The sequence below is a fragment of the Rhinopithecus roxellana genome, chromosome 7 (genome assembly GCF_007565055.1).
Source record: "Rhinopithecus roxellana isolate Shanxi Qingling chromosome 7, ASM756505v1, whole genome shotgun sequence".
Taxonomy (NCBI): Eukaryota; Metazoa; Chordata; class Mammalia; order Primates; family Cercopithecidae; genus Rhinopithecus; species Rhinopithecus roxellana.
In genome coordinates this window covers 87729120-87752706 of record NC_044555.1, presented here as the reverse complement: position 1 = coordinate 87752706, position 23587 = coordinate 87729120, and positions in this window count along the sequence as shown.

Here is a 23587-nt window from a genome sequence, read left to right as displayed (position 1 = left end):
TTGTGTATCTGATAATTCCAGTGTCTGTAGTATCTGCAGGTACGGTTCTTTGTTTCTGCTAACTGTTGCTCATAGTGACTTATGTTTTTTTCTTTTCCATTGTGAACTTATGTTTATTGGACCCTCATGTGGTGGTGCCAGCACGTGATGCCTGGGCTTAAGGTAAGTTCCTCCAGAGATGATGACTGTTTGCTTTTGCCAAATACTTAGGGGCCTCACTAACCTGAGGTCACTCAAAGTAAATCATTCATGTGGGCTTTCTTTTTAGGTCACAGTTTTAGGTTCAGGATCAGAAGCGTGGTATACAGTTGTGACAGGCTGCTTCTGAAATGGCTCCTCGTGATCCTTGCTTCTTGTTATGCATGCCTTATGTAATCCACTCTCTGTGTGTGTGGACTGGACCAAGTGATATGCTTCTACCCAATAGAATATGGCAAAAGTGATAGGCTATTACTTCTGTGATTTGGTTATAAAAGACTGTGACTTCTGTCTTGCTTGCTCTCTCTCTCTGGCTTTCCTCGCTTGCTCTGATGAAGCAAGCTACTATGTTGTGAGCTGTTCTCTAGAGAGGCCCATGTGGCAAGGACCTGAAGGCAGCCCCTGGCCAACAGCTAGTGACAAACTGAGGCCCCTAGACCAATAGCCTGTGGTAAACTGAATCCTGCTCACAACCACATGAGTGAACTCAGAGGCAGGTCCTTCCCCAGTTGAGCCTTGGGATGACTGCCACTGCAGCCAACACCTTTACTTCCACCTTGTGAGAGGCCCTGAGCCAGAAGACCCAGCTATGCTGTGCAGATTCCTGACCCACAGAAATGGTGAGATCATAAATGTTGTTATTTCAAGCTGCTAAGTTTTGGGAGTAATTTGTTATTCAACAGTGGATAACTAATACACCAATTGAGAGTGGCAATAATCCCACTCTATTCTGTATGGGCTTAGCGGTATCTGCATCACTGTTTCCAGTTATGGCCATTATTCCTTATGAGGAATACTGAATACTGAGACAAACCAGAAGGTACCCCAAAGAAGCCTGTTGAAGTGGGGAGGGGTAGTAAAAGATCTGGGAAATATGTCATATGAAGAACAGGTGAAAGAGTTGGGTGTGTTATACCTGAGAAATTGATCTATAATATTTTTTCAAATTTTTAAAAAGATAATGGAATAGAAGTTGGAACTAGGAGCAATAGAAATCACTGAGACTTTGAGACCCCAAACCTCCTGGGTCCCAGTTCATAAACAGAAGATTTCATGGGAGACTTTTTTCTTCTCCATCTGAGGCCAAGAGAAGCAAATTTCTTTAAGGTTCGCTCCGGGGTGGTTGGTTTGTTCTGGTTCACCCTCTGAGGGTCCAGTTTCTAAGTCTTTGGGCTTTATCTTCTGTCCCCAAAGATGGCCTGTTACAGCAGCAGCTCTGGAGCGCCTAAGATCAGCAGATGACGTCAGGGAAGCCATCAGCTTTAGAGCTCTCTTACCTCTCTGGATTTGTGTTTTTTCATCTTGTATTTTTTTTTTTTTTTTTTTTTTTTTTTACTTCTAAGGATTTCCCTTACTTTCTACTATAGCAACTATGCATTTGTGAAATATTTTAAGTATGTTATTCTACACTTTGGGAATATTTGTACTAGGAGGGTTTTTTCAGGATGGCTAATAGGCTATATTGCTGGGAATGGAAGTCCCTATGAACTTGTTTTTTAAAAATTTTGGTAACATTTACATAACATAAAAATTCGCATTTTAACCATTTTTAGGTGTACAATTCAGTGGCATGTATATATATTTACAACATTGTATAACAGTTACCATTATATATTTCCATAACTTTTTCATCTTCCCAAATATAAATTTTTTACCCATTAAACAAGAACTCCCTATTTTGCTTCCTCTCTAGCCCCTGATAACTTCCTATGGACCTGTTTTAAAGGGAAAAGTCATTGCAGATCTTTGAGAACATATTTGCAGAACCCCAGATATTCTTAGACCCTAAATTGAGAAAAAATGGTCAAAGACCATATATTTTTATTTTTTGAGACAAGGTCTCTGGCATCTAGGTTGGAGTGCAATGGCATGGTTATAGCTCACTGAAGCCTTGACCTCCCAGGCTCAAGTGATCCTCCTGCCTCAGCCTCCCAAGTAGCTGGGACCACAGGTGCACACCATGACACATGGCTAATTTTTAAACTTTTCGTGGAGATGGAGTCTCACTGTGTTGCACAGACTGGTCTAAAACTCCTAGCCTCAAGCGATCCTCCCACCCTAGCCTCCTGAACTGCTGGGATTACGGACATGAGCCACCGTGCCTGGCCCAAAGATTATACATTTAACACTGTAGAATTACACCAGGAAAGTGCTGTTGATAACTGATGTGCTCTGGGCCCATAACCAGTGCCTTTTAAAGTTGAAAAGTGCTGCCAATATTCATATTTAAGAAATTGCAATATGTTTCTTCCAACCATTCTCCAGATGCCATGCTGCTTCCTAATTTTACCTTTACAATTTTCAGCAAAAAACAAATTCATTAAAAAAAAAACCATCCTGCAGGAAATACCTGGTATAGGCTGGTAGATATTGCTAAGAAGAGTAAGACAACAGCTTACTACTACATTTTAGGTGAGGGGTCGGTCAATTGTTTATACTGGTACACAGTCACTAAAGAGAAATAATCACTCAGTGGTATCTTTTCTCTAGGAAAGTTCAATTAACTTTATAACTGAGGATATGTGAGGGAACAAGATACGTTACTGGCTGAGCATTCCTTCATTCTCTCCCCCTAACTATCTAGTAAAGAGAATTTTGTCTTTGCTATTCTATTCTGCATCTTTTATGAGGCAGAATTGGGAAAATGAGATGGACTTAGAAAGAGATGGACCTGAAAGGGGGTGGGTAAGAGGAAAAGATTTAGTAAAAAGCCAAGTCAAGCCTGGGATTAAAATTGAAAGAAAGGAGAGATGAAAGAAAAAGTACTTGCTGGATGCCACAGTGAGTTTTGGGGTTTGGTCAGTGAGGGTTACTGTAGCAGAATTGGGGAGGAGAGAAAAACTGGCTTTAGGACGGGTGTTGTCAGTTATGATTTGGATGGCCTTTGATGTTCTTTGTTGTTTTCACTTTTTTCTTTTCATTTGAGATGTTGCTCACGTACAGTCAGGCGCACAGTCCTAAGGGCTGAGCTCAATGAATTTTTACGTGTCTACACCTGTGTCACCACCACCCAGATCAAAATACAGAATATACCAGCACCTCACGTCTTCTTCCTCATCCCCTTCCCAGTCAACCATCTGCCCCCACCCACCCCACCAAGAAATAATCACTTTTCTGGTTTCTAGCACCATAGATTAGTTTTTGTCTGTTTTTTAACCTCATAAAAATGGAATCATATGCCAGGCACGGTGGCTCACGCCTGTAATCCGAGCACTTTGGGAGGCCGAGGCAGGCAGATTACTTGAGGTCAGGAGTTCAAGACCAGCCTGGCCAACATGGTGAAACCCCATCTCTACTAAAAATACAAAAATTAGCTGGGCATGGTGGTGGGCACCTGTAGCCCCAGCTACTTGGGAGGCTGAGGCAGGAGAATTACTTGAACCCAGGAGGCAGAGGTTGCAGTGAGCTGAGATCATACCACTGCACTCCAGCCTGGGCAACAGAGTGAGACTCCATCCAAAAAAAAAAAAAGGAAAACAGAAATGATACAGGAATGATACAATATGCACTCTTTTGTGTCTAATTTCTAAAGTTTTTTTTTTTCTGAGACAGGGTCTCCCTTTGTTGCCCAGGCTGGCGTGCGGTGGTGTGAACATGGCTCACTGCAGCCTCAACCTCCTAGGCACAAGTGATCCTCCCACCTCAGCCTCCTGAATAGCTGGGACCACAGGCATGTGCTACCACACCCGGCTAATTATTTTATTTTTTGTAGAGGCGGAGTCTCACCATGTTACCTGGGCTCATCTTGAACTGGGCTCAAGCAATCCTTCCGCCTCAGCCTCCCAAAGTGCTGGGATTATAGGCATGAGCTGCTGCACCTGGCTTTAGTTTGATTTCTTTCACTCAACATTGCATCTATAAGATTGATCGATATTGTTTTATGTATCAAAATAAGTTTTTAAAATCACTGCGTAGTATTTCATAAATCATTCATCTGTTCTATAGTTGATGGATATTTGTGTGTTGTACCATTTGGTTATGAATAACAGTGCTATGAACATTCTTGTCTATATGTGCTGGTGGATGGACGTAAAGCACTCATTTATGTTGAGTGTCTGTTCAGGTGTGGAATTACTGGGTCATAGAGTGGACATATCTGTATCTTTATTATTTCCTGTCAGGCAGTTGCAATAGTCTCAGTGAGAGGTAGTATTGAAGGAGGTGAGAAGTAGTTGGATTTGGGAGCTCTTTGGAGGGGTAGAGCCAATAAAACTTGTTTTTAAACATTGTGATCCTAGAATGTTCCTTGGGTAGATTTCTTTTCCCTTCCCTTCCCTTCCCTTCCCTTCCCTTCCCTTCCCTTCCCTTCCCTTCCCTTCCCTTCCCTTCCCTTCCCTTCCCTTCCCTTCCCTTCCCTTCCCTTCTCTTCCCTTACCCTTCCCTTCCCTTCCCTTCCCTTCCCTTTCTTTCTGTTTTTTAGACAGGGTCTTGCTCTGTCATGCAGGCAGTGGTATGATCTCAGCTCACTGCAGCCTCTGCCTCCTGGGCTCAAGTGATCCTCCCACCTCAATCTTCCAAGTAGTTGGAACTACAGGAGTGAGCCACCATGCCTGCTAATTTTTAAAATTTTTCGTAGAGACAGTTTCGCCATGTTGCCCAGGCTGGCCTTGAACTCTTGGGCTCAAGCGATTCACCAGCCTCAGCCTCTCAAAGTGCTGGGATTACAAGCATGAGCTACTGCACCTGGCCTCTGAGGTAGATTTCGTGTGTGTGTGTGTGTGTTTTAATTTTTAAAATGTAACTGGCAGTACAGTTTTGTTGTTAGACATACAGGCTCTAGAGCTGGGTGGCCTGGTTTCAAATTGCAACTCTACTACATATTGGTTGTGTAATCTTGCAAGTTACTTCATTTCTCATTTGTAAAATGTTGATAATATTAGCAGGTGTTTCTTGTAAGGAATAAATGCGATACCTTCTGTAAAACACTTCTCATAGTGCATGGAATATGGATTTTTAATTGGTTCAATTTTGAGCAAGAACATACTCCCTTGATATGATAATGAGGATTGTCAAAACAAAATAACAGAAAAGAAAAATTTACATTTATTTTCTAATATTATCTGATAAGTAAAATAATTTGCAGAAAGCTAATTTTATTTTATTTTTTATTTTTGAGACAGAGTCTCACTCACTCTGTTGTCCAGGCTGGAGTGCAGTGGCGTGATCTTGGCTCACTGCAACCTCCGCCTCAAGTGATTCTCCTGCCTCAATCTCCTGAGTAGCTGGGATAGGTTCAAGTGATTCTCCTGCCTCAATCTCCTGAGTAGCTGGGATTACAGGCACGTGCCACCACACCTGGCTAATTTTTGTTTTTTTTTTTTAGTAGAGACGGGGTTTTGCCATGTTTGCCAGGCTGGTCTTGAACTCCTGACCTCAGTTGATCCACCTGCCTTGGTCTCCCAAAGTGCTGGGATTACAGGTGCTAGCCACTGTGTCCGGCCGAAGCTAATTTTAAAAATTTGATTTTTATTACTTTTACATAAAGCATAAATGTGTCAACAGTTATTCTGATAGATCACTTGAAAAATGTAGCTTGTACCTTGTCTTAGTCTTGTTTTGTTCTGCTATAACAGAATATTACAGACTGGGTAATTTACAAAGAACAGAAATTTACTTTCTTACAGTTCTAGGGGCTGGAAATCAAGATGCCAGCATCTGGTGAGGACCTTCTTGTTATGTCCTCACACGATGGAAGATGAAAGGGCAAGAGAGCAAGAGGGGACCAAACTCACCCTTTTAATGGCATTAATCCCACCCATGAGGGTGGAGCCCTTATGGCCTAATCACCACCCCAAATTCCCACCTCCCAACACTGCCACAATGGCAACCAAATTTCAACATGAGTTTTGGAGGGGAAAAAGCATTCAAACCTTAGCATACCTTCTGTGCGAATTCTGCACAATATTTAAAATGGGCATTTTATTCATTTGGATTTAATGGGTGATATATTTTGGCTATTTTTCCTCTCCAAATCTGATGTTGAAATTTGATTTTAAATGTTAGAAATGGGGCCTGGTGGGAGGTGTTTGGATCATAGGGGTGGATCCCTCATGAACGGCTTGCTGTTGTCTTATCAATAATGAATAAGTTCTCACTTTATTAGTTCATGCAAGAGCTGATTGTTTAAAAGAGTGTGGGTACCCCTCTTGTCTCTCTGTTGCTTTCTCTCTTGCCATGTGACACATCTGCTCCCCCTTCACCTTCCACCATGAGTGGAAGATTCCTGAGGTTTTTACTAGAAGCAGATGTCAATGCCATGCTTCTTGTACAGTGTGCAGCATTGTGAGCCCAATAAATCTCTTTTCCTTATAAATTACTCAGCCTCAGGCATTCCTTTATAGCAACACAAAATGGATAAGACAATGGGTTTTAGTAAGAATTGCAGACGAGATAGCAGCTCTACTTGGTACTTAAAATTTTTCATCTACTTCTTTAGTTATCAGAGACACAATTAAAAACTGCTGAATTATTATTCGTTCAGCTAAAAAACTGCCAAAGTTCAAATGCTATGATATTGGCTTACAGCATATTGACAGGCCAAAGCAAATGATAATAAAAGTTTTAAAATGTTTTCAGAGCTCAGCAAAATTTTGGCCAAAGAAATTTTCCATGCAGGAAACATGATGTAAACATCTATTTTTTCTTACCCTTTCAGAAAATGAAATTGTCCACTATATAATAATACATAATTTCAACAAAATCTTCTGCATACAATTAGCTATAAAAAGAACTAACTCCCAAAAGGCAATCACTTGTAGCAAAAGCATTTTATCTTTGTAGATGCCAAGAAAGGTTTCATTCTTTTGAAAAATAGTCTAAGATTATTTTCCAGCAAAATATAAACAGAATCCTTGAATGATATAACGATCCAAGCTTATTATTTTCTATTGCAGTGAGTCTTAAGCACAGATGCACATTAGAATTACTAGATGCAAGCCTGGAATTCTAAGGCTGGAGCGTGGACATGTTTATGTTTACATACTTCCTAGACTTCGATAGGTCTTCTATTTTGGGCCACATGGCAGAATGAATAATCTGAAAACCATTCTGCTACAGAACACCTAGAAGTACTGGATAAAATAAGGGAAATATCCTTTTAAACGCATAGTTCGAATTGTAAGGGAAATTGTTTAGGGACAAAATGAGAGCTGGAGTTACAATTCTACGTTAATAAGCAGGTGCTGATACCTTGTTTCCCTTGGCATTGGAAGAGAGTGCAGCAGGTCTTTGAATATCATTGTTTCATTCTTTTACTATAATAACATTGATGAAAGAAAAAAATGGATTCTGGGCTGAGTCACCATCTATGCGGAGTCTGCTTGTCCTCTCTATGTCTGTATGGGGTTTCTCTGGGTGCTTCCCACATCCCAAAGCTGTGCACGTCAAGTTTATTGGTGTGTCTAAATGGTACCAGTCTGAGTGAGTGTGATGCGTGTGAGTGGCCCTGTGATGGAATGGCGTCCTGGCCAGGACTGGTTTCCACCTGGTGCACTAAGCTGCTGGGACATGCTCCAGCCACCTATGATCCTGAACTGGAATCACTGGGTAAATGATTATCTTATTTATTTTTATTAATCTTTCTTAAATGTTTGTATAGCTCACACATATTCCAGTGTTTCATATTAGAAGTGCTTTGGTCTATTTAGAAGTTTGATGATGTTTTTGTGACTAGAAATATGCTGTAGGAACTTAATTGTATGTCAATTAGCCTATGGAAAAATTGATTTCATTATACTACATTGTTTTTGCTTAGAGACATGGTTTTCAAGAACCTAAGGACGATGTTAAGTGAGGACATACTGTACTCTGATTTTCGTAAACAAGGAGCTTGGGTTTTAATAGCTTTGGGGGTCAGGAGACAAAGTTGTAGAAAGACAAGATGGGGAATTGAAACTAAGAATCTTGTTTAGACTTGGAAGTCTGGAAGGGCTACAGCTAAGTAGAAAGAAAAGTCATCTATCAGTTGAGGTAGAAAACAAAGAAATTTGTCTGCCTTTGCCTGAGCTCTGAGTGAAAAAAACGTATCCCTATGAGAATTAATAATCACTACCTTTTCTCAGGTGGGTTGTAGTCTGAATTTATATTACCTGTGTGGTCTGGCAGTACTGAGATATTAGTATAAAAAATGGTTGACATACTCCTAGTTGAGATATTAGTATAAAAAATGGTCCTAGGCTGGGACATTTTTAGGGCTCCTGGCAAAAGCAAATGCAGGACTTCTCTTGAGGGACACACTCAAGCCAGATGAAACTACGGTTGCATGGGGACATGTGAGTGATGTTAAGCAGAGGCCAGAGGCTCTTGGGGTGAGAGGTGAATGAAAACAGGGTAGACTGCCTGGCCTCAGGCAATCACTCCTGCCCCTACCAACCCACCAGGCTGATGGAATGCCACCTATGAGGACCTCCTTCTCCAAGTGCTACACTCTCTGAGGGTTCAAAGGTATTTTCCTGATTTGGGAATTTGTTTGATGGGATGAGAACAAACAGGAGTGATTAACTCTGTTTTCTGTGGTGCTCAGACCTAGGACTCCTTTTTACTCTCCTTGTACTTTGGAGTTGACTCAGATCAGGGGCTGGCCTGGCCTTCAGCCATTACCTGTAGATATTATGAGGCAAATAAGCCAGTACCTCCATGGGAATGTGAGTTCATAGGCCCAAATAACCAGGCATCTGAAGAGGACAGATGCCTCAAAAGAAAAAGAAGAAACTGGAAACCATGTACCAACTGTGGTAGAAATAGTAATAAACAAACCAGGAATTTTAAATAAATATGAGAGAACTTCTTCTGGTTAGGTTGTAAAAAAATGCAAGAGGCTGTTATTCTCACCCTACCAGGTGATTCTGAAACAACCCCCACCCCACTGAAAACTGCTACTGCGTTCCAATAACCTGGATAGCAATAAATGCATATGGATAAATGTACACAGGCTAAGTTTGACAAGAATGGTGGTCTATGGTGATATTATTTACATGGCTTGTGCTTACATTTTATTTAGTGTGTATAATTTTATCTTGAAACTGCTTAGACAATTAAGGATTAGTTGGGGGAGATATAAAGGTGAATACAACAGTGACACAATGATTTATTACCTTGTGGTTCATTGGAAGACCATAGCTGTTCAAATAGTTGTGAAATTTTCCTTAATCCCTTGTCTTTGAGGTATAACTCTAAAATAAAATTGGTGTGCCAGCAGTGTAATAATACAATCAACTTTATAAGAAGAACCAGCCAAATTTTAATTTAACACTATTTACTTGCTGATTTGTTTACAAATTGTATTGCCTATCCAGCCTTTCTGTATTGAAACATTCCACATGCAAAGACTCCATGGCCTTGATGCAGGCAATTGCCTACAGAGGCCTCTTGGAAACCCTAGTATCAGTCAGAAACAAGGATTGGCCAGCAGCAAAGCCCTAGAAAAAAGCAGAGTGAGCTAAGTAGTGGGTAGTGCCCTTCTACACACTGTACTGGGGAGAGGATCCCCTTAAATCTTGATAAGTATCCAAAATATCTGGACTCTTCAAACCCTGCAATTATGTCAGACTAATAAACATGACTCCGTTTTAACATTCAGGTCCTCTTTCTTTGCTCTAACTCCATAAACCTCAAACTATCTTGGGATGGGTATCCCCTATAGCATGTCTAAAGGAAAAAAATGTACTGGTTAAACAGATAAGCATAAAAATGTCTGCATGATAGTTATATTTTGCAATAAAAAATTAATCATGAAGCATATTGGGATGTTTTAGTCCCTTGTGGGTTAGTGTGAATCAGGCTCTCTGAGATAAAGCTCATAGATTTTGGCAACTGAGGGCCAGACTTAGAGCAGGGTAAATTTATTAAGGTAAACTCTATTAGGGTAGTAGCATCCTGCTAGCCCTTCTTGGCTGTGTGCCTGCCTTCCCACATCTACACTGTATATGGGAAATGTTCTGTATTAGTTCATTCTCACATTGCTATAAAGAAATACCTGAGACCAGGTAATTTATAAAGAAAAGATGTTGACTTGGAACCAACCCAAATATCCATCAATGATAGACTGGATAAAGAAAATGTGGCACATATACACCATGGACTACTATGCAGCCATAAAAAAGAATGAGTTCATGTCCTTTGCAGGGACGTGGATGAAGCTGGAAACCATCATCCTCAGCAAACTAACACAGGAACAGAAAACCAAACACTGCAGGTTCTCACTCGTAAGTGGGAGTTGAACAATGAGAACACATGGACACAGAGGGGGGAACATCACACACCAGGGCCTGCCATGGGGTGGGGAGCAAGGGGAGGGAGAGCATTAGGACAAATACCTAATGCATGCAGGGCTTAAAACCTAGATGATGGGTTGATAGGTGTAGCAAACCACCATGACACATTTATACCTATGTAACAAACCTGTACGTTCTGTACATGTATCCCAGAACTTAAAGTAAAATAAATAATTAATTAATACAAATAAAAAATAAAAAATAAAGGATGTTTAATTGGCTCATGGTTCTGCAGGCTATACAGGAAGCATAGTGGCTTCTGCTTCAGGAAAGGCCTCAGGAAGCTTCCAATCACCGTGGAAGACAAAGTGGGAGCCAGCTCCTTACATGGCAAGAGCAGGAGCAAGAGAGAGTGATGGGGGAGGTGCCACATACTTTTAAACGACCAGATCTCATGAGAAGTCACTATTGTGAGGACAGTACCAAGGGGGGTGGTGCTAAACCATTCATGAAAAGCTCACCCCTGTGACCCAGTCACCTCCCACCAGGCCCCACTTCCAATATTGGGGATCACAATTGAACCTGAGATTTAGGTGGGGACACAGATCCAAGACATATCACAGTCTAATCCTCACTGATGTCGAATTTAAAACCCAAAGAAGCATGATGAGGAAGCTTTTGCTTGTAATGTGGTTTCCAAACCTAGCACTCTATCAAAACTGCCCTTAAAAGTCAGTGGCAGCCAGGTGTGGTGGCATGCGCCTTAGTCCCAGCTACTCCAGATGCTGAGTCAGGAGGATTGCTTGAGCCCAGGAGTTCGAGGCCAGACTAGGCAATATAGTGAGACTCTGTCTTTAAAAAAAAAAAAAAAAAAAAAAAAAGCCAGTAACAACCTCCTAGACCCAATGCAGCGTCTTCTCAGTCTCCATCCTACTCTCTCTTTGGTATGTGAAACTATGGGCCGTCTCAGTTCAATGGGAGTCCTATCTGAGGCGGTCCAGACCAGAAAGAGACAGAAGGGTGAAGCTGAGCCAAAAATCAGAAAACTAAGCACAAAATCCAAACATTTATCAGACAACTACTGGGTGTTACACATTTTCTCTTAGGCACCTGGGATATATCTGAATAAAACAAAGACCATTGCCAACATGAGTGAATATAAATGTCTCTAGGAACATTAATAGAGTAAAGGATCATGTTCTCCTTTACATTCCTCTAGGCTTTATCCTCACTTCTATTACGGTATATTACAATACTTACAACATATTATTGTAATTATTTATTTACATGTCTGTCTCTGTTTTCTGAACTGTGGGCTTTTGGATAGCAGGGATGTCATATCTTAGTATTCTAACACATGGCAGGCATTCAATAAATGTCAGTAGAATGAATACATGAATGAATAAATGAAGCTGGACTGCTAAAGGAGTTATTGAGCTCTAATGGCTTAGAGAGATTGTGCTTATCTTGGTCTTAGAGGAAAATAGGTTTCATATTAAAAAGAAAAAAATCCACAAAAATGAGCACCGCACTAAAGGAATACTAAACAGGAATCAGTGCTTCTTTCCATCCCCTACCACTGACACCCTAGGCAAGGCCATCATTATCTCTCTCTGAATTAAGAAAGCCTTCTCCCAATTGGTCTCTGCAACTCCTCCAACAGGTCTTCATTTCCTCAGTCTGTTCTCTATAATGGAGCTAAGGAGCATTTTAAAATACAACTATGGCTGTGTCACCCCGTCTTGAAAATTTTGCCATGGTTTTATATTTTAGTTTCTTTTATATAATATCCCCAAATCTCAGTGATTTACACAAATACTTATTTTCGTGTTTTCAGGCATGTAGGTTGGTGGCCGTTTGGCTCACTAAGGCTAGGTTCAGTTAGACTGGACTTCAGGCAGAAGGGGCAGCAGCTAATCTAAAGCATATGCTGGGTATAGAAGATTGCAGGGGTATGAAAAGGCAAGCCAAATGGTGCAAGCGCATTCATAGCTTCTGGCAGCCTTCTCTGAATGTTAACATTCCATTGGCCAAAGTGAGTCTGTGTTAGGTCATTCTTGCATTGCTATAAAGAAATACCTGAGACTGGGTAATTTATAAAGAAAAGTTTAATTGGCTCACACTTCCGCAGGCTGGACAGGAAGCATAGCACCAGCGTCTGCTTCTGGGGAGGCCTCAGGAAGCTTACAATCATGGTGGAAGGTGAACGGGGAGCAGGCACATTATATGGCAAAAGCAGGAGCAAGAGAAGGGAGGGAGGTGCCACGCTTTTAAACAACCAAATCTCATGAGAACTCACTATCTCCAGAACAGCACCAGGACATGAGGGATCCTCCCCCATGACCCAAACACCTCCTATCAGGCCCCACCTCTAACACTGGGGATTACATTTCAACATGAGATATGGGCGGGGACAAATATCCAAACAGTATCAGAGTCACATTGCTAAACCCAAAGTCAAGGAGCAGAGAAATACACAGACCACCATAAAGCCATGGCAAATGCAAAGAATGGCAGCTCTAACATAAAGGGAGTGAAGAATTGGGCAAAATAATCCAATCAACTCCACTTTTCCTTGATCTTAGAGCCAAGTCCAAAACCCTTCACAATCTATTTTTTTCTTGTTTTTCCATTTTCTTCTCTTGCAACTTCTTCCCTTCACTATATTCTCTTAACTCTATTCTTGTCATCTTTTAGTTCCCATGATGCAGCATGCTGTTTCTCACTTTCAAGGCTTTATACATGCTATTGCTTTGTCCTGACCCATTCTTTTCTCATCGTCCCCACTCCTCTGTTCCCACTCCCACTCACCCTGGGGTGTCTACCCCTCCTGGTCAGCAGTATGAATATTATCTCTGGTAGGAATGAATTAGTTGCCCCTTGTCTGCATTGCCAAAGTTCTAGCACTTGATTTTATAATATCGGAGCCTTTATCACAGGCATTGTTTTTTCTTATTTCATTGACTGTTTCTCCTGCTAGACTAAGACTATCCTGAGGTTGGGACTGTGACTCTATTTTACCATCTTGTCCCCAGCATCTAATATAGTATCTGGCATATAAGAAGTACCCAATTTGTTTTTATTTAATGAATGTATACATGAGCGAGAACAAACAACTGAGAATACAGTTTGGTTTCAGGATCTCCTTAAAGGAATTTATTTTGAGAAGTCTAATGTATTGACATATCCTTGACACTTATGGCAATGAAGTATGTGCACAGCCTTTGCATTTTTCGAAGTCCTTTCTGCTCTCTGCTGTTTATTACACAAAATCTCCCATTTGTTAGAATTTTGTCATTCACACACTACATTGCAGGACAGCCTACAGGTGACCCTAGCAGCTTGAAGAGAGAGACTGTGTCCTGTGGCTATAATAAAAAAGACAGAACTGGGCTGATAATGTTTGCAACAATTCAAAGGATACAACCTGAATAATGATCAGCTCTTATGGCTGATCCAATGCTAAGGGACAAAGGTATCTCCCGCAGGACAGAGTGGTAGGATCTGCCCTTGTAAGATACGGTGCTCCAAGTTATTTGTTTATAACCAGAAGACTAATTCTTAATCTACGCATTTCTGAGTAAAGAGATCCAGATGTTATATGCTAATTTTTGTTTTTAGTGTGTGTCAATTTATGCAATACTGGCTTAAGGGCTGGGAGACTTGATCAGTCACACCTGACTAGCTGCTCTGCATGAAAATATGAACAATAATGTTTTGTCTCTGAAATTTGAGGAAGAAAATCTCATTAAAGACAGAAGCCATTTCTAGTCCCTAATAAAGGGCAGACAAGAAGGCCGATTAAGGATTTGAAAGTGATTGGCTGGTGGGTGGTGTGGGGTGGGAGGGCGAGGGGATGTAGGGGGAATGAGAAGTAATGGAAGAGACCCAAATCTTCCAGGGTCCCAGCATATGGACTTGTTTACTTCAAGAGGTAATTGCCAGCTGAGGCCCGTGTTCTTGCAGCTCATTTTGAATTTTGATGATAGAGAAATTATTCCTTTATTTGACGATGAGAAATCTGATCCAAGTTACAAAGGCTTAGAAATGTCTACGCTAGTAATTTGCTAGATTTGAGGATATAGGATTTCACAATTAGATTCTCAATTAAGAAAAGCCATCTTGCTTTATTTAGAAAATTAGTCTTTTATTAGTCAAAATGGATTTGCTTCTGAGGCCTAAACTATTTGGACTCATTTCAGGCAAACGTTTTCTAGGAGCCAGGTTCTTAAATTGAAAGAGAAACATAGCCAACATAATAATATATTTAATGAACTGCATGAATGCTCTAGAAAATCCCATCCTGGCCAAACATTAGAACAGAAATCACGATTGAAGGTGCCAAATGGTTTCCATTTCCCCTAAAGACCCAAATCATCCTAGGTTACAGTATATAGGTCTTGTACATTTATTTATTTTTTATTTCCTGAATTTCTTCTTGTGTAAAGCCTGATCCTTTAAAAATTTGTCCTGACTTTCCTGGCTAACTTAAGGGCATGATTGTCAACAGTAAATAGACTGTTTCTCAAATGATATCAGTAATCCCATTGGGAAGAGAGAGAGAGAGAGAGAGAGAGAGAGAGAGAGAGAGAGAGAGAGAAAGAGAGAGAGAGAGAGAGAGAGTGTGTGTGTCTGTGTGTCTGCATGTCTGTCTGTTGGGGTATAATGGCAGAGGGTTATGGAGAGGCTTCAGGAACTATATTTTGTTGTTGCTGTTGTTTGAGATGGAGTCTTGCTGTTTTGCCTAGGCTGAAGTGCAGTGGTGTGATCTCGGCTCACTGCAAACCCCACCTCCTGGGTTCAAGTGATTCTCCTGCCTCAGTCTCCCAAGTAGCTGGGATTACAGGCATGCGCCACCACGCCCATCTAACTTTTTTGTATTTTTAGTAGAGACGGGGTTTTGTCATGTTGGCCAGGCTGGTGTCGAACTCCTGACGTCAAGTGATCCACTCGCCTCGGCCTCAGGGAACCACATTTTAAACACTCAAGCAAGGATGTTGGGAACTCTAGTTAGCATGATTAGCCTCTTTCAAAATGTATATCTTCTATCCTTTGTGTTGTGACCCTTTATCTCCCAATTATTTCAAAAGTTGCCATGAAATTCTCAGCACAGCTGCTTGAACTTAAAAATGGCCTTGGGGACTTCTCCTCTGCCCATTTTGTCACCCACTTTGAGAGTGAACTTCCTAAAGTCCAGGTGGGAATTGTTCAATATCCAGAGGGAGGAGCCCCAGCAGGGGAGGAGCCCCAGCAGGGCAGGGCCCCGGTGAGGAGTGGAGGTGAGGGAGAGTGAGATGAGGGTGGAGGGAGGGATGGTAGCAGGATCTGGAGTACTGGAGGACAATGAACTGGAAGGTGAAGAAGTGGTTTCTCAACACACACATTTCCAAAGTTCTGGGGAGAAGCCATGGAAGAATTTTCATGGATGCATAATCTGCTGACCATGCTCTTCTGACTTGGCCCCCCTAAATATTCCCTTCTTGGGATTTTCTCACTGGTAATGCTGCCATCACCATCAGCACTCTTAGAGCTCTTGTGAGTGAACCTAATCCTGTGTGGCTGCTTGCTACTTGCCAGGTTCTTTGGTTAATATAGGGAAATACTATCAGAGATAGGTGAATGTTCTGTATGTCCTACCCTATAACCAGGTTGGATTTAACTGTAAAAGTAAGCCATAGACCAAATTCTGCTAAACATGCAAATACTTAGAGTGAACAGTCACAAAACAGCAACCTGTTTGTGTGAGCTCAATACACTTTTCTTACTTTCAGTTCTTTAGGCATTCCGACAAGCACCAAAGGTTTATTTAATCCAAGGCAGACTCCACAATATTCTGAAGACAGGTAAGCAAGGCTTTTTAGTCTGATCAGGCCCCACTGTCCTTTATGAAGGGAATGGAACACAAGATCAAATACAATGCTGGGCCTAGATGTTGGTAGGCTGCTGAGTGTACTGGATTCTTCTTTTCATTTATGCAAGAGCTATGAGTCCCATGCAATCTTTCTGGCCCATAATATACCTGGAACACCACTCATTCTATCAGTGAGACATTGCTTCTTCTTCTCCTTCTCCTTCTTCTATTATTATTATACTTTAAGTTCTAGGGTCAGTGAGACATTGTTTCTAACACCCGTTAAATTAATGTAAAAACCCCAGGGCAGATTCAAATGGCCATCTTTGCACAGCCACCCTGGAATGTGGATTACTGGCTAGAGCCCTTCAATGTTAACTAGCTGCCCCTGGGGTGTAGGCGAAAGTATGTTTCACTCACAGACTTAGCAGTTCCTGTGCTCTTCTCCCCGAACCAGTCCCCATAAACAATATTATAAACATCATTCATGGAAATAAAATAATTTAACAAAATCCTTGCCACTCAGGATAAAGCAGTGTGCAGGTTATGAAGCCATTGTTTCTCAATTCCACACTCTTCTTTGTGATGCTGGGGACGGGACTCTGAAAAGGACATTTTCTGCTTTGCCAGATGTCCCTGTTAGGCTTTGTCTGGAGGGACACTAGAGAGAGACTGCAAAGCTGGACAAAGGAGAAGGGATGCTCCTTCCTGTCTGCTTCCTGTGTCTTTCAGCATCAGTCCATCAACTGCACTTTGCTTTGCCAGCAGCAGTTGATCTCAGCAAACTGGCTCCACTTTCCAGGTGTTTTTTAGCACTCCTGGAGCCAGCCTCTGATGCTACCCTCAGAGGCTTGTGTCCCAGTTCCATAAGACCCTCTTCGTAGCTTCTGAGGCACCAGTCTCTGCCAGGCAGCTCCCCCTCCTCAGAGGTCTGGGTCCCAGCTCCATAGGGCCCCTCATTTGAGCTTATCATAGAGCTGGGAGCAAGAGAACCACCAAGCTCTAACTTCTCCCCTTTGTTTCCCCAGCCTCAGGGTTGGTAGCTGATTCCTGCAGTTTACTGTCTTTGTGTTACTTCAGTGTTCTGTTTTTGCTTTTTCAGCTCTTCAATAGCTGCTTTACTAATTCCTATATTCACTTTTATCTGTTAAAACAGTTACTAGTTTGGTTTGTTTTCTAGACTGGATCCTGAAGGATACTGTCAGAGTCTAAAAATAAGAATGGAAGCAGAAAAACATTCCAGGAGTTTTATCGATAAATTCTCAACCCAAAAGTTTGATGTACAAGGAAAGGACTAGGAGGATAGGACTGTCTTTGGATAGCTCAAGATCCACTATGTCAGTATGGCAAGACTGTTTCAGGTGTGAACGGAAAATACAATCTCAGGATCCCAAACTCACTATACTAAAGGGAATAGTTAAGCTTGGAAACGAAGTCACAGAAAAAAAAACTCCCTTTATTTTTGTTCTTAAACAGATGGCTGCAAGATAGAAGGCCACATATCTCCCCAGGTAGACTCCTTCATGCTGAAAATGTACATTAACAGTTTATCCTCACAAGTGGGGGACAAAGACAAGACTAGAAATTTTCCCTCCACCCACCCCAAGACAAATATTTCACTTCTTCCTCTACTCTGTATTTACTTTGTCCTATATAAAATGCAGATTTACTGAGCACAAGAGGAAGATAATTGACTGTTCCTCTACTCTCTCGTTTCACATGCAACCTGTGGATTCAGTGATTGCTAATCAAAGCCTCATAAGAATGTGACCACTCACCTCACTACATACCCTCCCTCTTTTTTTTCTTTCTTATTTCCTCTCCTGCCCACTTTCCCCCCTTTATATATGAAGCTCTCAAAACTCTCTCTAGGAAAAGTGCAGGCCATGGATTCTGCTGTGACTTGTGTCTCTTCTTCCTGGGCACATCACCAACCCTGGCAAAGTAAACCTGTAAATTGATTGAGACCCATCTCAGACACTTGTTTTAGTTTGCACAGGTAATCGGAAGATTGTTCAAAATCTAGTCTTCAAAGTTAGCTGACAGCAGGAACTGGGGAAGCAGGCACTGAGTGCTTGGGAGTTATGGACAATGTGCTAGCTAGTTTCTAAAGATGACCCCACAGTTCCTTCCCTTCTTCTGTATATATGTCACTCTTTACATCTAGAGTAGAACTTATTTTCCTTCCCTGTGAATCTGTGCTGGCCTTGCGATTGGCTTTATGCTGACATTCTGGGATTTCTGGGCATAGTCATTAAGAGGACTGGCAGTTTATGCTTTTTTCTCTTGGAATGTTTGTTCTTCAGACACTCCCTTGTATATCCCAGTCACCATGCTGTGAGAAGCCTGAGCCACATGGAGTAAGCTACATGAAGGAAAACTGGTGTACACTGGTTAACAGCCCCAGTTGAGATCCCCATGGACAGCTAGCATTTACTGCCAGACATGTGAGTAAGTCATCTTGAATGTTCTAGACCAGCTGAGCTCCCAGATGACTATAGTCCCAACTGACATCATGTGGAGCAAGAGAACCACCCAGCTGAGCCCAGTCAACCAAGGAACTGGTGAAAGAAAATGAAATGGTCATTCTTTAAGCCACTAGATTTTAGAATGGTTTGTATGCAACAAAAGAGAACCAAAACAGAAAGCCTAGTTCCCAAATACCGGGAGGCTAGGGTCACTGATAAGAAACTTGGTGACATGGTTGCTAAGGTTGGTCAAACCTATCATAGCAAGAACATTTATACTGCTTCCAAATGATTCCTTTTAAGCTAGCACAGCAAGGTAAAAATTTGATCACACCCATGGCATTTGAATTTAGGAAGGGTCTAAAATCTTTTGATGGGCTGCTTGGGAGATGGAAGATGAAGCACTTGGACATTGAATGGAAGAAGGCAACAAAAATATAGGCAAAATTGCCTACATAGAAATGGATAGGAATTCCTGGGGTGAGTTAAGACAGAGGAAAGAGGAGAAGGGGAGTAGAGGGTGAGACAGCAAGTGAATGAATAAGCAAGCATGAGAGTGAGAGTGAGAAAGCATGAATGAACAACATGGCCAGAGGCCAGATTCTGTGAGGAGGGAAGACCTGTGAGAAATTCCCAGTGGTGGGAGGATGGAGGCCTTTTAGAACAAGGTTGTCCAGTATATAATATTTGCTATAAACTTATATGCCTTTTTGGAATGTTTGCTGTTGAAATTGATGTATAAATGATACCACAGACTCAAAAAACTTTGAAATAGAACATTCAACATTCACTGGAAAGATTCATTTGGGAAGAAAGGAGGAGAGCAAGCCAGAGCCGAATGTCAATTTGCCTCAGTTCTTAGCATATCAGTTTTACCAGCTCTCTTATTCATGAGTACAATCCAAGATCTCCCATCCCATCTCTTTCCAGAAATTGTGTTGGGATCCACACAGTTTGGAAAAGCAATTCGAGTATACATTTTGAAAACAAGGGGAGTCCAGAGAGAATAGGTGTTCAACTGGATTAAGATGCAGGTGATATAAAAAGAAAGAGAATGGGCTGGGCTCACGCTTGTATTCCCAGCACTTTGGGAGGCTGAGGTGGGAGGATTGCTTGAGTCCACGAGTTCGAGACCAGTCTAGGAAACATAGTGAGATCCTAAAAACTTAGCTGGGCATGGTGGCACACACCTGTAGTCCCAGCTACTCAGGAGGCTGAGGCAGGAGGATCACTTGAGGCCAGGAATTACAGGCTGTAGTGTGTTATTTGCACCAATGCACTCTAGTCTGGGTAAAAGAGTGAGATTCTGTCTCCTAAAAAATAAAAAAGAAAGAATTACAGTATTCACTTAGAAGAACATAAGGATTAAACATTGAGGGAACACAGCATTAAGGATCTATATTTTTAGTTTGGTGTTTTAACTTTTGGAATAAATATGTTATGGTATTATGATTCAAAAGTGTCCCCCAAAGTTCCCATATTGGAAACTTAATTGCCAGTGTAACAGTGTTGGGAGGTGGCACCTTTAAGAGGTAAATTAGGTTGTGAGGGCTCTGCCCTCATGAATGGATTAATGCCCTTATAGTGGGAGTGGGTTAGTTATCCTTAGAGTGGGTTCCCGATAAAAGGGATGATTTGGGCCCCCTGCCACCTCTCTTTCTTTCTTTTTTTCTCTCTCTCCTTCTCTGTCTCTCTCGTGTGTGCACATGTGTGTGCTCTCTTGCCCTTCCACTTCCCTCCTTCTGCCCTGGGGAGACACAGCAGGAAGGTCCTCACAAGATGCCAGCACCTTTACATTGGACTTCCTAGCATTCAGAACCATGAGAAATAGATTTATTTTCTTTACAAATTAACTAGTCTGTGGTATTTGGCTATAGCAACACAAAACAAATGAAGACAACATGATTTAGAATCATTTTGCTTTTGGGATAGCTAATTTCCCTCAACTAGATAAAGAATAAAGAGCTGCATTTCTCACCTGGACAGAGGTGAGATAACAGAATAGGAAGAAATGTGTGAGTGGGACTCAGCAAGAACTGGAAATCTTATTGAGAAGTGGCCCCGAAATCATGAGCTCCCAGGAATTTGCAGACATTTGGGGAGGGCATGGAAATTCTCACAACGTTCGGAGAAGCTTGAGTGGAGCTCCTCCAACTCCAAAAAAAAGATGCAGGGAACAATTACAGCCTTTCTCAAATGGGTTCCAAGAGAGAACTGGACTCAAGTGTACTATGAGCATTCATTGTATGCAATGAATTAACTTATTTTCTGTAACTTTCATCCCAGAAGAACCTTCTAGATTGGTACTTATTATCAACTCTTCTTGGGAGAATTGAGAACAAAGTCATTCAAATAATCTTCTGTGTTCTCGGGTTTGGATGTGGAATCCCAGTTGAGACATCAGGTTTTTTATAGCACAAATAAGGTACCTTCTGATAGAGCCAGAAGAGTTTTTATTTTTATTATGTTTTCCTTTTAAAAATGTTTAATTACTATGGGTATATAATTATACATTTATGAGGTACATGAGATATTTTGATATAGGCATACAATGTTTAATGATCACAGCAGAATAATTGGGGTATCCATCACCTCAAGCATTTATCATTTCTTTGTTTTCACCAATTCCACTCTTTCAGTTATTTTAAAATACACAATAAATTACTGTCAACTATAGTTGCCCTATTGAGCTACCAAATACTGGATCTTATTCATTCTATTTATACCGGGAGTTCAGAAAGGAATCAGTGACCACGAAGCCTTCCCTGATGGGTATTTTTTGTACCCATCAGTGATTCCCACTTTATACCCCCTCTCTGCTACCCTTCCCAGCTTCTGGTAACTGTCACTCTACTTCTATCTCTGAGTTCAATTTCTTTTTTAGCTTTCATGAAAAGTGAGGACATGTGATATTTGTCTTTCAAAAGAGTTTTTAGAGAAAAACTCTGGTGATGTGCTCCAGGTCCTGGCTGGTGAGAAGGTCCCCATTTTAGCCCCATCAGGAGCCTCTGGTCACACAGCTTCCAAACTGGAAGGTATCTTGAGAGTCATAGGACTCCATCCCCTTATTTTCTTGATTGTGAAAATGAAGCTCAGAGAGATTCAAGGTTAATTTGTCCAAGCTTAAGAGTGGTTAGGCAGCAGAGAGAGAAGTGGAACCTGGTTTTTTGACTCTCAGCATGGGACTTTTCAGAGAGATAATTCCATTAATTGTTCTGGTAGATGGTATTACTGTTCCCTCAAATATTATTTCTGCCAACTCCTTTCAGTGCCCCTCACCTGCAGTTCATAATCTTTCTTTTCCTGTTGCGTCAATGGCCTGAGTAAACACAGAATGGAACAGAGCTGTGATAGACATGTAGTGTGAACAAGAAATATTCTTTTCTGTTGTGAGCCACCAAAGTTATGGGGTTGTTTGTTGCCACAGTCTAACTTAGCCTATCCCAACTATTGCATTTATCTTCTGCATTGTAAGCAGGCTGTCTTGCAAGTGAAAGAATGTATTATCCATTGGTCTACCTAGAGACTACATTTCTGTTATAGCTATTAATTTGAACTGTTGCTACAAATTCCTTTTCTATAAGTTTGGGTTGCATGAGCAGTGTCTAAACGGATTTGATCAAACTGGATAACTGCAACATCACAGCCAGGAGTTCAGAAAGGAGTCAGAGACCACGAAGCCTTCCCTGACCATCCCTTTCTCCAATAGAGAGGACACAAGGGAGATAAGTGGGAGGGTGAGAGTGAGGGGGCTAGGCCAAGAAAGGGATGTGAGGGATTGAAGATGGACAAAATTTCCTGACTTCATATTTTTGTGTAGGACCAATCTTGAGAATTAGCTCTTCCTTACTCGATGTCATCCATCTGACCCACCCTCTCACAGGAGGCCATTCCTCAATCACAGCCAGAAGGAATTGCTAAGTTGCTAGCTTTTGGACTGTATCCTAAATGTTAAATTTCAATTTTCATCTTAGCAGTGCAAAACAAGATCTTCATTCTTTACTGCTATTTTTTTTCATAATCAAGTGTTAAATAATTTAAGAGGTTTTATTAGGTAATCATTGGTGATTGTTTATCACATGCCATTAATGTCACCCATTGTATGTCATTAAAATGAGTCAGCCTAAGGTGAGATAATGGCAGTCCCACAATGGGATTGTGTCATAAGAGAGTCACCCTTTGGTTGAAGATATTATATATGCCCTGTGATTCATACACTTCCCAGAAGCAAATTCTAAGCACCTGACTTAGGTTAAATCATCTTCTACTTCTCCTCCTCCTCCTCCTTGTCCTCCTCCTCTTCATCCTCCTCCTCCTCCTCTTCTTCTTCTTATTATTTAGAGATGGGGTCTTGCTATGTTGCCCAGGCTAGCCTTGAACTCCTGGGCTCAAGCAATCTTCCCGACTCAACCTTCTGAGTAGCTGGGACTACAGGCGCACACCATTGCTCCAGGCTTTAAATTTACTTTGAACTTCTGGAACTTTTGTATTTCCCTTGACAGAGTCAGAGTTACCTAAGTGTATTGCCAAACCCAGAGGGAGATCCATTTTCATCATTATAACCTGAAAACATCATTAAACATTCCTCATATCTTAAGCCAAATTTGTATGTTTTATAAAATAGTGAGTAACCTTTAAAAGGAGCTCTGAATAAAATGTACATGTATAAAAGCCTTCTTAAAATGAATTTTATATTTGGTACTTCAAGGATAAAAAATGCACAAGTAATTAAAACCAATAGGAGTAACCTTTGTGTTTCAAATATTGATACCTAATGACTCCGATAGTCAAGACAAAAGCTATTTCATGTCAACATTAGGCAGGCAGACATAAAATCTCTCTGAAGTAACTGCATGAGA